Source organism: Ptiloglossa arizonensis, chromosome 1 (assembly GCF_051014685.1).
Source record: "Ptiloglossa arizonensis isolate GNS036 chromosome 1, iyPtiAriz1_principal, whole genome shotgun sequence".
NCBI lineage: Eukaryota > Metazoa > Arthropoda > Insecta > Hymenoptera > Colletidae > Ptiloglossa > Ptiloglossa arizonensis.
The window spans coordinates 6,029,847-6,046,937 of NC_135048.1; the positions used below are offsets into that span (position 1 = coordinate 6,029,847).

At 33.8% G+C, this 17,091-nt stretch overlaps 1 protein-coding gene across 1 annotated transcript in view; it reads right to left on the reverse strand.

Annotated features, from left to right (window-relative positions):
- Window positions 1–6,640: 6,640 nt before the first annotated feature.
- Window positions 6,641–17,091, reverse strand: part of LOC143145143 (octopamine receptor beta-1R) — a 78,191-nt gene continuing 67,740 nt past the window's right edge. The window contains exon 6 of the transcript XR_012991690.1: window positions 6,641–6,787. The gene's annotated coding sequence lies outside the window, so the exon portion shown is untranslated. The remainder of the gene's footprint in view (window positions 6,788–17,091) is intronic.

Here is a 17,091-nt window from a genome sequence, read left to right on the forward strand (position 1 = left end):
ACATACTAGTATGTAGATAAATATTTATAACGATGAAATGTAATTAATGAACATAAGTGCGTAAGAGACGAGGAAGTGACAGAGGTGACTTAAACCTTAACTTTAATATACTAATTACTGGAATAATTAATGTTAAAATTGTATAAAGGTCAACGTTTGTCAAAAATAACTGACAGTTTCTTATTCCTAAATCACTGTCTCATCTGATGAATCATGAAACCAATATATATATATATTAACAGTGTTGTTAGCGTGTTATTGACGTTTTATAACTTTTGATAAGAAATTTTTGGACATAATTTCATATAAATTTTTATCACGTTTACGAAAGAAGAGTAAACACTTTTAAAGTTTTGTTTCCTTAGAAGTGATATTTTAAATTTAGAATATTATTACCTTAGTGGTGGTAATATCTGGGGCATATATGTCCTACTAGCTAATAAATATGGTACAAGGAAATTATATTAAATTTATTTAGCGAACATAATATAAAATTTATGAGCGTATAAATTAGTTCACCTAAACATATGATTCTGTGATCACAAAAATTTAATACGTTGAGTAAGCTGATCCTGAATCAATGGATTGTTATTATTAATGGAAAAAGAATATCAATGTAATGTAATATATCAATTTCGAATAACTTTGACGAAGAAAAATAGAAACTTTTTTCCAGTGTGATCGTTGCTTATTTACAGTGTAATTTTCCAATTCAAAATTTCACTTCGTATCTTGAATGGATACCTAATTGAGAAATGTGAAATCAAAACTCTTCAATAGTGAGCCTCGAAGCGAGTTTTACGAGGAGAAGGAGCGAAACTTCAATGAAAAATTTCCACGGATACATACTACATTCCTTATAAATGGATGTAGAAAAACTTTCTCGAATAAGTTTTGCGCAAAATGTGCAGCTTCTTCTCTGGGCTTTAATTATAACCGAGAAAAACTTGGAAGGAAATTCAGTTGAGTTTCCGAAAAGTAGTTTGTAGATCGAAATTTGTTAAATAAGATCAAAAAATTCTTTATTTCTATTTCTCGTTGTTACTGATTATCGCATAACTAAAGAAATTTTATAATGTATCCGCAAAAACATTAAATTATCGTACTTTCATTTACCGAAGTACAATATTTCTTGTTGGCATATATAAGTGTGTCGATTTAATTTCAATTGTTTGAACAAATTTTCAATTAAACTCTTAGTAAAAGTCCATTAAAATTGTTTATTAATTATTTCTCCGTTCATTACCATTAGGAGGCAATATTTGTTTGAAAGAAATTGGAAAAAGGGAGTCCATGCTCCCTATTTTGTTTTTGTCTTATGTGTATAAAAACTGTAAGCATTTGTAACGATAAATAAATAAATAAAGAAGAATATGTAATATAATACAGTTGAAAAATGTAGAAAGATTAATTAAATTCGATTTTATGTCAACACTTCTGGTTGATTTAATTTTTTTTGTTTGAATTAGAAACTTATTAAAAACATCTAGGAAACCTTTAAGAAACACCAATATCCCTTACAATTTTTTCGAGTAATTTTTGTCACAGTTTATATACAATCCGTGTAACATAATAAATCGTAAAAAATGATCTCTACTCAATAAATATACAATTATAATACAATTAAATGTAGATATACAATACGATGTAAATACATATATAGATCACATCACAATTGTGTATACTTATGGATTAAGTTATTTTTTTACGGTTCTAAGATATTCATCCATGAAGTGTGTAAAATGTGATAGACAATATTTAAGAAAATTTCAAAAGTTACCGTTTGATGTACCAGTAACCGTGTATTTATTTAAACCTACACACCACTCAGCTCCTCTATCATTCTTCGTACAAAAATTCTCTGCCGATTTTCATCTAAAACAACTGGGAAACTAATACTGGGAAATTTATTTATTTAAACCTACATACCACTCAGCTTCTCTATCATTCTTCGTACAAAAATTCTCTGCCGATTTTCATCTAAAACAACTGGGAAATTTATTTATTTAAACCTACATACCACTCAGCTTCTCTATCATTCTTCGTAGCAAAATTCTCTGCCGATATTCATCTAAAACAACTGGGAAACAATACTGGAAAATTTATTTATTTAAACCTACATATCACTCAGCTTCTCTATCATTCTTCGTACAAAAATTCTCTGCCGATTTTCATCTAAAACAACTGGGAAATTTATTTATTTAAACCTACATACCACTCAGCTTCTCTATCATTCTTCGTACAAAAATTCTCTGCCGATTTTCATCTAAAACAACTGGGAAACAATACTGGAAAATTTATTTATTTAAACCTACATACCACTCAACTTCTCTATCATTCTTCGTACAAAAATTCTCTGCCGATTTTCATCTAAAACAACTGGGAAACAATACTGGAAAATTTATTTATTTAAACCTACATATCACTCAGCTTCTCTATCATTCTTCGTACAAAAATTCTCTGCCGATTTTCATCTAAAACAACTGGGAAACTAATACTGGGAAATTTATTTATTTAAACCTACATACCACTCAGCTTCTCTATCATTCTTCGTACAAAAATTCTCTGCCGATTTTCATCTAAAACAACTGGGAAATTTATTTATTTAAACCTACATACCACTCAGCTTCTCTATCATTCTTCGTACAAAAATTCTCTGCCGATTTTCATCTAAAACAACTGGGAAACAATACTGGAAAATTTATTTATTTAAACCTACATACCACTCAACTTCTCTATCATTCTTCGTACAAAAATTCTCTGCCGATTTTCATCTAAAACAACTGGGAAACAATACTGGAAAATTTATTTATTTAAACCTACATATCACTCAGCTTCTCTATCATTCTTCGTACAAAAATTCTCTGCCGATTTTCATCCAAAACAACTGGGAAACTAATACTGGGAAATTCGAGGTTAATTACTTCGATTCTCCCTCGATCTGTACGATTCGCTCCCCGTTCGCGTTTGGGTGAACAGTAAATTAAAATCGTCGCGGGCACGTCGAAATCTCGGGCATATAAATAGAAACCGGAACGACGGTAATATCGCGGGGAGATAGAGGCACGATTTTGCATTAAGCCCAACGATAGTTTCCAAGAGCACGCGACGACCTTTCCATAATCACGCGGGCATCGTGCCAGCTGCGAACGATCAAGGAACTATCCTTTCGTTTTCCGTAAAACTCCCATTCCCATAGTTTGATATCTACAGGGGGAACAAAAGTTTGTCGAAATTGTGTTCGGTAACTTTTTACTTTTTCCCTCGTAAAAGATCACCAATGCTCCAATTGTACGATCAGTAACGAATCGCACGATATTTTTGACAATGAAGAAAAACAACTGGGCGTTTGCATAGCGGAAATTTTTTCTTTCCCGGCTGGTTTATATATTTTCAATTCTCTTCGCTGTTGTTCTCCTTCCACGAGCTTTCGCTTTTCTCTCCTCGACGTTGGCCATTTTTCTTGTCGGCTACTTTATCTCCCCGTGCGGTGGCAAAGGAGAGACCGTTTGATATACAGCAGAACTTCGATCCTTTGAGCGAAATGGGGTCCCCGTGTGTACAATAGTACCTTAATAAACGTATCTATTATTAGGAAATAGATTATAGGTACGAGAGGTTGAGTGAACCATTATCGAGTCAATATGAGTTAATACTCAAGTAGAATTGTAAGGGGTGAAAGATCAATCTCTTGTTAATGGGAAACTGGTGTCACAAGTCAAGAAAACACGTGAAATTATTTCTATTTACCGGTAAGTCTTAATAAAGGTAATTTGTATATCAGCCTTAATGAAAGTAATTTATATATTAGCAATTATATTTTTATAAAAGTATTTTAAGTGGTTCAACACGTGAAATTATTTCTATTTACTGGTAAGTCTTAATAAAGGTAATTTGTATATCAGCCTTAATGAAAGTAATTTATATATTAGCAATTATATTTTTATAAAAGTATTTTAAGTGGTTCAACACGTGAAATTATTTCTATTTACTGGTAAGTCTTAATAAAGGTAATTTGTATATCAGCCTTAATGAAAGTAATTTATATATTAGTAATTATATTTTTATAAAAGTATTTCAAGTGGTTTATTGAGGGTTTGTGCGATTAAAATTAATCCAAACATTCAGCGTTTCTTCATATTACTTTCAATTATGTGTATTTAAAAACTTTTCAAAAATTATTTGAATTACGTATAATTAAAGATAGTCCGCGTGTAATCGTATTTGGACTCGTTTTCACCAGCAAAGCCTCACAAATCTGTTGATAACATTTTCGTGAAAATATTATACAAAATATTGTACAAAATGTATACATTATTCAAGTTTATAATAACCAATACAAGTATATTATTATTTGTAATATACGTTTTGACCTTAGATCTAAGTCTTCTTTGGTGTAAATGTTAACGTATCTAAGAAGAAAAGAAGTAAAATGTTTACATTTATTATATCTTCTTTCGCGAAACAAACGCATAATTGTTTCCGCACCAATCGTCAATATTATTTCGTAAAATAAAATAGCCAATACAAGCATATTATTATTTGTAATATACGTTTTGACCTTAGATTTAAGTCTTCTTTGGTGTAAATGTTTACGTATCTAAGAAGAAAAGAAGTAAAATGTTTACATTTATTATATCTTCTTTCGCGAAACAAACGCATAATTGTTTCCGCACCAATCGTCAATATTATTTCGTAAAATAAAATAGCCAATACAAGCATATTATTATTTGTAATATACGTTTTGACCTTAGATTTAAGTCTTCTTTGGTGTAAATGTTTACGTATCTAAGAAGAAAAGAAGTAAAATGTTTATATTTATTATATCTTCTTTCGCGAAACAAACGCATAATTGTTTCCGCACCAATCGTCAATATTATTTCGTAAAATAAAATAGCCAATACAAGCATATCATTATTTGTAATATACGTTTTGACCTTAGATTTAAGTCTTCTTTGGTGTAAACATTTACGTATCTAAGAAGAAAAGAAGTAAAATGTTTACATTTATTATATCTTCTTTCGCGAAACAAACGCATATTTGTTTCCGCACCAATCGTCAATATTATTTCGTAAAATAAAATAGCCAATACAAGCATATCATTATTTGTAATATACGTTTTGACCTTAGATTTAAGTCTTCTTTGGTGTAAACATTTACGTATCTAAGAAGAAAAGAAGTAAAATGTTTACATTTATTATATCTTCTTTCGCGAAACAAACGCATAATTGTTTCCGCACCAATCGTCAGTATTATTTCGTAAAATAAAATAGCCAATACAAGCATATTATTATTTGCAATATACGTTTTGACCTTAGATTTAAGTCTTCTTTGGTGTAAATGTTTACGTATCTAAGAAGAAAAGAAGTAAAATGTTTACATTTATTATATCTTCTTTCGCGAAACAAACGCATATTTGTTTCCGCACCAATCGTCAATATTATTCCAAATGTCACAATTACTACGACACGAAGTACGAACAAGCCCGAGTAACCTTACAGTAGTAGTTAGCAAAGTCATTAAACTGTGAATGGTATAGTCGAAGCGTGTTACTTGTACGCGTTCTTAACGCGTTTTATTAGCGCAGGGTTGGAGGCGTTGCTTTTAGCTTGAAATTCGCTTGCAAGTAAAAAAAGTGGTTTACGTGGCGGGAATATAATGAAATTTGAATCCGGTAACAAAGTTACGAAGACAACGCTTTAGAAGAATCGAGTTGATTATATTACGGTCACGTTGTTAATTTTATATTAAATTCTATGCAATGTACAAAAGCTTTGACAATAAAACGTCGAACTGCCCACTCGATACCGAGCAGTTTTCAAATATACTTATTTTCGAAATAATTTATCCACGTCTTTCTACGGGTGCGAACTCGCAATTTTCATTATATAATACAGGACTCGTTAATTACTCACTGCCTACGAATGTTTTCAATAACAATGGATTATGAATAATGGAAAGAAGTAATTGTAAATTATTTTGCTCCTTGAAATAAATAGATACACGTCAAGAGGAGTGCTTTGTTTTACCAATCAGAACTGTAACATCTATTTGTTCACTTCTGTGTTTCAATTGCGGTCATCTTTGTGAATAAAAAATTTCTTGAAAATGAGAATGTAAAAAAACGTAATGATAAGATGAGCCATAACATGAATAATATGTTATGTTCAAAATACACTTCAATAAATAAAGAAAAACGAGTAGAGCAAAGAATTTTAGCATGTTAATAATTAACACAGTAAGTTAATTTTCTTTACTTTAAAGTTTCTTTCTTTATATTCTATTCCATTCATTGATTTACATTTTTTAGGCATATTATTTATCTTACATCTTATCTTATTATTAATTTGCAATATAAATTAAATTCAATTTAATTTGCAATAAAACTATTGCTCCGAATAGCCAAAGAAAGAACTGAGAAGGAAAACGAACGAGTATAAATTCTCTACCTCTTGTTTAAGTTCAATTTGAATTTTTCAAAAATTCCTCGATTCTGTGTAACGTGTGCCCATGTCGTAAAAATGTTAACAGTTCTTTATTGCAGTAAAAATATTTTTATATGGAGTGTTACGAAATCGTCGCAAGGATTGTCTGAATTTTATTTTCGAAGTTTTAACGTAAAAGTAAATCCGTATCGCACCACCGAAGTCTCCGTCTGAGTTTCGTGTTCCACTTCGATCCACCCCTAACTCGAGCTGGTTCCAGGGGAAGAAAATCCATCGAGCCGTCTTATTTCTTTCTGAGACGAAAGCGACGAGGGAAATTTTTCTCTTGCACAGCTCTGATCCTGCAAGAACACATTTTTGGTGTTGAATCTCGGACGAGTGTCATATAAAATCGGAGGAAAATAATTTTTCTCTCCGAATACGCGTATTAATGCCTCTTTTTCTTTAACTTGTTATTTTTTTAATCAATTATTCATACATTCAGCTGTGCCTTAATTATCGTCTAAAATTGTAGAAACGCGAGACAACCCTACGATTTGGATTAGATGCGAAATATATGGAACTTTATAAATTGTGTGATAAATTGTAGAGAGAAAAGTATAAATTAAACTTTTTCCATGGAAAATTAATAAGTAAGTATTTAAGATAACAATAAGCCAAAGTTTACTTAGAAGAATTTGTGTTTTAAGAAAATATTACGTAATAATGAACAACACATTAGTTAACATTAATTGTTGTGTAAAGAATAAAATTGCAGTAATAGCAAAATGCAACAGTATATATGAACGAGTTATGTAATAGAATGTGCTTTACAGATAAATATAGTCAGTATTGTTAAACTTAAGTATTACTTACCTCTTTCTTTTCTTGACAAAAATTCCAAATTTACAACTAATCTTTATCCAGTTATTAATAACGGGTTTTAAATACCAAATTCGTAATACAAAAATGAATCAAATAATTTAGCGAGACTTTCTTTTTTATTGTATAAATAAGGTCAGTTAAGCGTGTACGACTATTTAGGGAGAGGTCAAGTAGAACAATTATTATTATAACAAAAAATAATATATCACCAGTGATACATTATGAAGTGTACGGTAAAATATTCGGAAATTGTGCTAGTTTGTTATTAAAACGGCCTGTACTGTTTGCTTCGGCTTTTGATAACGCGTAAAGAGATGAGGTAATTAGCAGTAACATCTATATAAATTGGACGCTCAAGACTACTTGATAGTCATCTCCAGTACACCATTTAGTTACTCCCACCACTCCATCTTTTGGCTATTTACCCAAACCGATAGGAGCATGCGCTGTGTTTCTTGTATAGAGGTGATATCGGATGCAAATTCAAAGTAAATGTCGCGACTAACGAGAATAATAATTGAACAAGTAGATCTATGCAAATTATCATTATGAACTATAAGTTAATACTCTAAACTCTCGAGATATTGGTTCCACAGCACGTATAAGCACTGAAAGAACTTTACTGAATAGTTTGAAGACGTCCTGTTTGTTAATAAAAAAAAAAAGTGCACGAAATTTTGCGTGCTTTTTAAGTAACAAAATGTAAAATTTTCCAGGCACATTGTTTCATCCGCAAACAAACATTGTAATCCACTATGTGCACGTACACGTGTAAAATTTACGATCACGTTTTTCTTCACTGGCTATAAAAAACGGCAGATGGACTATAAAAAATCTTGAACGAACCGCATCAAGCATGAAAAAATTGTAGATATGTGTTTTTGTTATCTTTTCCTGGCTGCTGCATTTTCCTGATAACATTTGGAATATGGTCATACAGAGTTTCTCAAAATCATAGATCAAGTCTTAACTGTCTAATAAAAAAGATAAAATAATTTTATAGTACACAAGTAAAGTAATTAGTTTTGAGAAGTTCAATTATTGATTTTGTCATCTAAGTATTTTGTGTAATTGTATCTACGTGTTTTAAAATGACAAAAACATCGACAATTTAAAGTGTCGATAATTTATAAGTGACCTATAGCTAAAAAATTAGCTCGTATAGAAAAATTTATCAGGTTCCACATTTTAAGACAGATTTTATTACATCTGTTAATTATTACTTGAAACATTTTTTTTTACTTTGTATAGTTAAAGGTTACGATAAGGGTTGCTAAGTATGTGAAATATATTTAATAATTATAATGTCCCGCTAATTGTCGCAGTGTCCGCATCGTTAGCTTTCGTGTACTTGTTCCCCTATTCCTCCTAAACTTAATTATACCTCACTCGTTTCCCTTTCTCTTCCCAGATGTATCATTTCGAGCGAGACAGAAGTAGACGACAGTGAAAACAATGTAAACACAATCAACAGAGAACGAAATTGTTACTACTCTGATTTGTCGAGATGCCAGTAATACTATTGACTACAGTATATCTAATTCCACAAAAAACATAGCTGACAGTGTATAATTCTATATATAAGAAAAACAATTAGTTTGTGGTACTATGTTTATTAGGACTTTTTCATTTGTTTTTATGAGTTTTGATCAATTATATAGATTTTTCAAAATTTATACAGAACATTACCTTTGCTTCTACTTAACACGTTTGGAGAAAGATCAATAAGTTCGATAAGGGGTTGGAATAGAAATTTGTTTTCTGCGTATCATCGTGTTTACAAGGAAATGATAATAGTAACTATGAATATGTAAGTTTTAATAAACTGTGTTATTGTATAATACATTGCGTGTAATTTCATATCTCCTTATTCATTGATCACGTATGATTAATTTGGCGTGTGATACATATCAATCGTTACGTTAGATAAGAAATGTCTGATTCACTTAAACCGAATCTGACCAAAATACATTAGAGCCGGATTTAACGCGAAACATGTATAATGTAACTCTCCAGTCTTAAAACTGCAATAAAAAGAGAGGTGCCAAAACCAAACCAAACGGATATGGAAATATTTATGTGGTTCACGACAAATATTCTCCGGGTCGTATCCTTATACTGCCACCACCTTAACCAAGTGCAGGTCGTAAAACTGATGTATTATGCAAAAATGTCAGTGAAATAAAACAGCCGTGAAATCTTGGACAACCGAAAAGGTTGGTTGAATAAGTTGATATGTGGTACCCATTAGCTCGTTTTAAATTTAATGACATTGGGCTTGGATGGCTATGGCTATATTCTGTATTTATGAATGAATGTAATTAGAAACGTTTCCAGCAGTTATTAAAATTAAGGATCGTCTACTTTATTTTTAAAATAACTAGAATAACATAATAATAACTTCTAATGGATTACTAATAATCAGAAATTAGTAATTTGCTATTATGCAAACAAACGCTCAAGAATCAGAGAGAATTTAAATCGGAGAACATTATGTCCATTTAAAGCGTTAGGGAGAAAATCCATTCACACTGTTTTTTTCCCAAAATATGAAATTCCATCGAAGCCATGGAAGTCTCGAGCAAACACCATCGACACTGTTTTTTTCCAAAATATGAAATTTCATCGAGGCCATAGAAGTCTAGGATGAAAACTCTACCCAAGATCGGATTCTATAGACATTTCTGAGGAAGAAACTCCCCGGCAGAAGTGTTGGAACGACTTACATTTCGAGCATGCTGAGAAAATATTCGTCGGCTACACGTGTACAGCGATTAGCCACCGTGTGCTCCGTTGCTCGCTTTCCTCCATTCGGCAGGGTCGCAGCTATGGACCCCGATGGAGGGTTTAAATGAGGCATCCGCTTTGCGTAAATAACGATTAACTTTCTTTTTAATTTATCAGTGATCGGTCCGTTTCTTTCATATACTTTTGTGGATACCAATCACCGAACTATAATGTACTTCTTAATCGATTTCAATAAAAAAAATTCCATTAATATAATATTCTACATTCGCAGCCAATTAGCTCGGTACTACCCGCGACGAAGAATTATCGTTCGTCGCGAGTAATACCGATTACCAGGTCTCACCACGTGGAGGTGGCTGCGAGCGGAGACCCGGAGAGAGATAGATGGAATCAAAGTTCCATCGATCTCTCTCGATACGCAGTACAAACGAAGATACTAAATCAAAGAGATGGAAGGAATCAATGTTCCTTCGATCTCCTCGTTTAATTCTGCCGAGCAATTACATTATGAAAAAATTAGGCAAAATTGGGAAATACGCGACACGAACCGTGGAGTTGCTCCTACTAGTTCGGTCCCGTTTCCCCTCAGTGGGCCCGATTCTCAAGGAAATGCGCGACGCCGTCCACTCATATAGAGTGCCCCGTTTCTCCCAACTCCGCGTCAGGAGCTACGCAGAGCGTGGACCTGACTTACGGAGGATGACGAAGAGAGGGTCTTGTGGCACTAGGGCTTCCGCAGGGACCGGTGCGAACACTTGCCCCTGTGTTCGCAGCATATACTCTCTCAAAGCGGACGCACCAGAAGAGACGGCGATCGACCGTTCGGTTCAACTACACGGCCGGTCACTTGCTTATGCAACAAGCAGAGGTGGCCGGACTGTGAGACGAGGAAGCGAGCAAAAAGAAGCTAAAGATTGGATAATTGCTCGGCAGAGCACAAATGTTCGTACATGGTGGCCGTAAAACTAACTTATTCCAAGCTTAACTAAAGATCCCACGGCGGTTGCTACGATAGTGAGTGCCCTCTTCGTTCTTCGTTCTTCGTTCTTCGTTCTTCGTTCTTCGTTCTCCGGTGTGCCTACCTAAGAAAAAGAAATTGAAAAACGACAAAGATTAAACAAGTCAAGACACGATAGAAGACTTCTGTAAGTTTCTTAATTAATTGCAATACATAAATAAGATGCACATTGTTCGATCAATATTGGAAACGTGCAAGAATGTTTGTAACAATCGCCTAGAGACATAAACATTCGCTATAGCCATTCGCCTTCGCAGATTTCGCAGTATCTCGATGTTTATTTATCATGTTTATTAACAACCGTCGTAGGACCATACTTTAGACAATTATTAACAATGTCCTAGTATAAATAATGGCTTAAAATATCATTTCGTTGAAATATTCTTTGTTCACGAAGGAATTTTTCGCTGAGATCCAACTGACATTTTCAAAGGCTACAGGTATCGATTATCGATTCACAAAAACCGTTGGCCTTCGAAGATTTCGCAATATCTTGATGTTTATTTATCATATTTATTAACAACCGTCGTAGGAACGTAGATTAAACAATTATTAACAATGTTCTGGTATAAATAATGGCTAAAAAGCCATCAATTTCTTGAAATATTTGGTTAGATCGAACAACGACAATGGAAGTAACGGTAAGTGACCTTGCGGAGGGTATATAAGGAGCCCCCGGTTGTTTAAAATTTTATTCTTCCTGGAGCCTCCGAGGTGGACGGATCTCGTCGTTTTAGGTTTATGGAAGGGGGACCCCCCACCTTGGTAACCGGTATTGGCCGCCGGTAGGCGGTGGTCAGTACTGGCGACCCCTCTCTCAATCCTTTCTTTGGTTTTTAATTGTTTCTTTGTGTAATTTATTTTATTTGTTCTCTGATTTTACTTTGTACTTGTTTTTCCATGTTTATTTTTTTGCCATTGTTGCCTTTATTTCCTTTGTTACTGCATGACTGTATTTAAACACTAACCAACTTCATTTCTATTTTCTATCATTTTTCTATCATGCCTTGACTTTAGGTTTCTCTTAGGTAGGCACACCGGAGAACGAAGAACGAAGAACGAAGAACGAAGAGGGCACTATCGTAGCAACCGCCGTGGGATCTTTAGTTAAGCTTGGAATAAGTTAGTTTTAAGGTCACCATGTACGAATATCTGTGATCTGCCGAGCAATTATCCAATCTTTAGCTTCTTCTTGCTCGCTTGCTCGTATCTCATTCCGGCCACCTCTGCTTGTTGCATAAGCAAGTGACCGGCCGTGTAGCTGGACCGAACGGTCGATCGCCGTCTCTTCTGGTGCGTCCGCTTTGAGAGAGTATATGCTGCGAACACAGGGGCAGGTGTTCGCACCGGTCCCTGCGGAAGCCCTAGTGCCACAAGACCCTCTCTTCGTCATCCTCCGTAAGTCAGGTCCACGCTCTGCGTAGCTCCTGACGCGGAGTTGGGAGAAACGGGGCACTCTATATGAGTGGACGGCGTCGCGCATTTCCTTGAGAATCGGGCCCACTGAGGGGAAACGGGACCGAACTAGTAGGAGCAACTCCACGGTTCGTGTCGCGTATTTCCCAATTTTGCCTAATTTTTTCATAATGTAATTGCTCGGCAGAATTAAACGAGGAGATCGAAGGAACATTGATTCCTTCTATCTCTGCAGTTAGAATAAGTTAGTTTTAAGGCTGTGATCTGCCAAGCAATTATCCAATCTTTAGCTTAATTTTACTCGCTTCCTCGTTCCTTGGTTCGGTCACCACTGCTTCTTGTATAAGCAAGTGACCGGCCGTGTAAGTAGTCCGAACGGTCTATCGCCGTCTCTTCCGGTGTGTCCGCTTCCAGAGGGGGCATGTTGCGAGCACAGGAGCAGGCATTTTTGCCGGTCCCTGCGAAAGCCTCCAAAATAAGACCCTCTCGTCGTAAAGATGGAGAAACGGGGCACTCCTCTAGGGGAGTGGTAGGCGTCGTTCGTTTTCTCTGGAATCGGAACCACGGAGGGGAAACGGGATAGACCTAGTAGGACCAACTGCACGGTTCGTGTCGCGTCTTTTCCAATTTTGCCTAATTTTTCCATAATGTAATTGCTCGGCAGAACTAAACGAGGAGATCGAAGGAACAGTGATTCCTTCCATCTCTTTGGTTTAGTGTCTTCGTTTGTATCGCGTGTCGAGGGAGATCGTTGGAACTTTGATTCCATCTATCTCTCTCCGGGTCTCCGCTCGCAGCAACCTCCACGTGGTGAGACCTGGTAATCGGTATTACTCGCGACGAACGATAATTCTTCGTCGCGGGTAGTACCGAGCTAATTGGCTGCGAATTTAGAATATTATATTAATGGAATTTTTTTTATTGAAATCGATTAAGAAGTACATTATAGTTCGGTGATTGGTATTCACTTCGAATTATCCACTTTTATCTCTATAATAACAAAATTTTGGTCTTTCCTTATTTCGTAGCAGCAAACTTTGTTAATTTTGATTCAGACTTGTGAACGATTATATTATATTACGTGATTGCATAGAATGTCATTTTTAGATCGTACACGAGGAGATCGTACGTGAGTACTCAAGTACGTGTGAAGAAAGTACGTGATTGTGGCTTAAATCACTCGTTCGAGAGGAAAGTGCGCTAACAATAAGAGGAGCGTTCCCGTCAATCTGATTTCACTTAACATCGTTAGTTGCATTTTTCTTCATCGATTCGAGGGTTTCATGTGTCTCTACTTACCTCTATTTTATTGCTCTAATGGGTTGCATCTTATGGAATTCGATTGCAACATCTAATTGAAGACGCAATTCACTGAGGAAGCCTTGCTGCTGAGTTTACCAGGAACATAAAACGAAACATTAGCAATGTTTGACGCAAAAATTATAGTTATATCAGAAATAGACATTACTGTTTTCATGTATATAAAATTACTAATAGACATCTAGCCACTATTTTACTAATTTTTTAATTATTATTTTAACTGTTTATTAATCCCTCATTAAGCATCTTGAAAACTCTTGAGATTTTGAACTGTTGGTTCGAAGTAGAGAATTTTTCGTTGACGTTTAAGCGATAAGAATATTTTAAACTTTTTAGCAGTGAATATTATCCACTAGATACATTGTTCCTTATTTTTCACGTTGTTGTATTGCTTTATAATTTCAAAAGTTTCCAGGTTTCTTAACCTCATTACAGATTTTGTCAAGATTTTTAAATATTTCTGGGTTCTATTAGTTTTCTAAACATTCGAATTACTGATCTGCTTTAGAATCTGCAACAGTTCATTATCGACTGTAATCGTAATCTCACAATTGGAATTGTCAAGTCCAAGCGTGTCGTATGGACAGAGATTAATTTGCCTCGATTATGTTTGGGAATTCTCGATTTTTAAAGTGCAGACCCATTAAGAATACCTTCCGGGTTATTGTTTTGAAGTACGTGAGTAGAAAGTACTTAAAAATTTTTCTTTACTGTTAAGTAGTTCCATGTTCAGCACAAAGAAGTAAACTTATTTTGTTTTGTTTTTGATAAAAGAAAATATAATAGATTTTATAAGGATTTGAAAAATTTTCTGACATCCTTTTGATTACTACCTTTTGAGCAATTTTTTAGTTCTTTGAAGATATATTTTATATCAGTTTAAAATAATAAAAATAAATAATTTTTTAATGTATATAATTTTTCTTAAAGTAAACTTAAATTAATGTAACTGTAATAAAATTAGCTGTTTAATACTCCCACGATTGAAATTAAATTTTCATTATTGTATTCTATAAATTCTGTACTTGAAAAGAGTGACAAATTAATTGGATTAATTTTTTATTTTGAATTCTTTAATTCTGTAATTATCAATGCTCCTTAAAACGACAATTCCATTTTTTATTAATAATACTTATTTAAAAGGAGACATTTCCTTGTTCATTCCGCTGTATAAATTGATAAGTACACGACGTACATTCTATTTTAATTTAAATTATTAAAATAATCGAACGATGTAGTTTTCTGTAAATATTTTTTGAACTTTAAGCACAATTTATCCAATTGAAACGATTAATAATTATTCAGAAGTAAAACTAAGAATATAACATTCTCAACGTTGAGTGTAATTTGGTTTCACTATACAAATTATAACTAACGCCAATTAAATGTCGGTAAGTTAAACCGATTTCAGCAATCATTAATAAAATGTATCCCCACATATAGGAATCAGTAAAAATATTTCGATTTTACCGAAATACCAATACTAATTTTGTGGGGAACGCGAAGTTTCTAATTTTTTGAAAAATAAATTTTTAACTTTCTGTATAATTATCGGCGGCTTCATATTATATTTAAAATTCAAAAAATTTAATTACATTAATTACGACCAACTATTTCAAATCTTATTTAATATTCTGTAAAACCTGAAGTTTTTCATACAAAAACACAATTACGTTTTAATTTGTTGCGGTGCAACGAGGTATTCAGTGCTCCGTCAAAAATTATGTAAATTTCGAGAGTTTTCACCAAGTTCGCACCTCTGAACGTTATTTCGCTCATGCGTCGGATGGGAAACTATTTGAAAAGACAAGAAATGTAGGTCATTATCCACTTATTTTACGAGGAGTGAACGAAGGTTACATAACCGGAGCTTTCCACGGCTGTAGATACGAAGAAAAAAAATCTTGTGATGCATATACTGCACAATAGCGCAATTTCTATTTAGTTTTTTAATACTTTCTTCGAATAATAGTATCGCGCTATTCACGAGAGTTTTGTACCTCGTTCTCAACGGGATTTTCATCCCACGGAGAAAAGTTTTTTTTTAACATTACTCGTTCGACATGGAGTCACGAATAAAAAAGCACTACATAACTCTCCAGTGCATGCTAGTGCAAGTATTTTTGCATCTTTTTCAAAATAAAATTAAGAACGTCAATTTTACAATATACAATACTGTGTCTCAGGTTCTTCAAATTTCTGTCTCTCAGATTGTCACAGATTTATCGCAATCGAAAGAGTCGGAGAAACAACGGCGATCAAGTTTTCACCTACCTGTCCCTCAGGTTCTCACTCGACTCCTATGACAACCCGAGAGGGAATACTGTTTTCGAATGGAATTGTTAGCTCTGTTAAAATAGGATTTTTAATTTCTGAATATAATCATTTCCGAAGATAATCGAACCTAATGTTTTACAAAAATGTTCACGCACTGCAGGATTGCTGAAAATGAAAACAATTTTCATAGTGAACGATTCAGTAAAGTTTACTTTCCCCATTTCGCTCAGTGATAATGTACCTTCCATCAATGGTTTATATTGAAGCTACAAGTTGCAATGTATCGCGTACTCTTGGTATAATTATACAGAATCAAAAGAGTTCTAATTACAACTATCTAGATCGTGATACTATTGTAGAACGGAAGCCCAATGGAAAATATTTAAACGCGTCGGCGAAGTGATCCATCATAAATGGACATATATAAAAATAAAGTTCACATCGATACGTCGAAAGGAATACTTGGGTTTTTAAAAATCAAATCTTGTTGCGGCTTCTGGCTACCGATAATGAACATTTGCTTTCATCGCTTGAATCGACTCGATTTCCCAATTATTTCCACCTTATATCAGAGAGCTTATTTTTGAATTAATGCCGAAGTGTATCGTAGCTGACCATCAGATACAAATTTAAATTGTCAAAGAATTAAATGAAATAATTGAAACTAAGGTTTTTTGGGGAATTGAGATCTCGTTAAATTTTATGAAAACATTTTTTCATATTTTGATAATGAATTTATTAAAATTTTGCTTTCAAACTACTAAACTGAAACATTATCGTATTATTTTCAATTAATAGAGTGATCTCCGGTTATACGAAATTGTAATCGGGTTCGCGCATGTTGTATAAAAGATAGTGCTTTCATTTCACGACTCGACTTTTGTTGCTTCATGAGAATGAATAGAATTCGTTGAAAATGAGCGAGATAGAATAACTACAATTTTGATGGTTTTCCATGTATCTTTACAAAAATATTACTAGTGGATTAATGGGATTTTTCCG